Genomic DNA, 630 nt, shown 5'->3' on the forward strand with positions numbered 1-630 from the left:
GGAGTTCTGCTGAAGGGTTCCGTGCTGGGCCTGCAGCCTGGGTCAAATGAGGATCCGCGGGCCCCGGGTTGTCTCATTCACTTGCTGGGCCTGCGCTCTGGGTCTATTCAGGATCCCCCAGGTTGTCTCACTCACTCGTCAGGCCTGCGCTCTGGGTCTGTTCAGGATCCCGCAGCCCCAGGTTGCCTAACTCTGCTCTTAAGAGCATGAATCTCTTTGTAGCTTTATGTAATGACATATTTCTAGTCACTTACTATCAAGGATAATTTTTTTACATTGTATAAGTGAAGGCTATTTTCAGGGTTCACTGGTTGGTATTAATGTATATACAGTAAAATTACTGCAAAATTTTAAAATGATTTTCTTGGTATTTTTTAAAATTCTGAAAAATACATGAAAATGATATACATTTAGTCACATACTAAGTCAGAATGTTAATTTTTCTTCTAAATTTTATAATTATTTATAAGCATTGCTTATAAATATTTATGACTTTGAGGTCTTACTGTTTTAGTTCTCTTTAAAAAAAAATGGGAGGGCTGGTGAGATGGCTCAGTGGTCTAAAGCACCTACTTAGAACAAGCTTAGCTAAAGCACAGGGACCAGGGTTCAATCCCCCAGCACCACATG

Source organism: Octodon degus, unplaced genomic scaffold (assembly GCF_000260255.1).
Source record: "Octodon degus isolate 3935 unplaced genomic scaffold, OctDeg1.0 scaffold00011, whole genome shotgun sequence".
In the NCBI taxonomy this organism is placed as follows: domain Eukaryota; kingdom Metazoa; phylum Chordata; class Mammalia; order Rodentia; family Octodontidae; genus Octodon; species Octodon degus.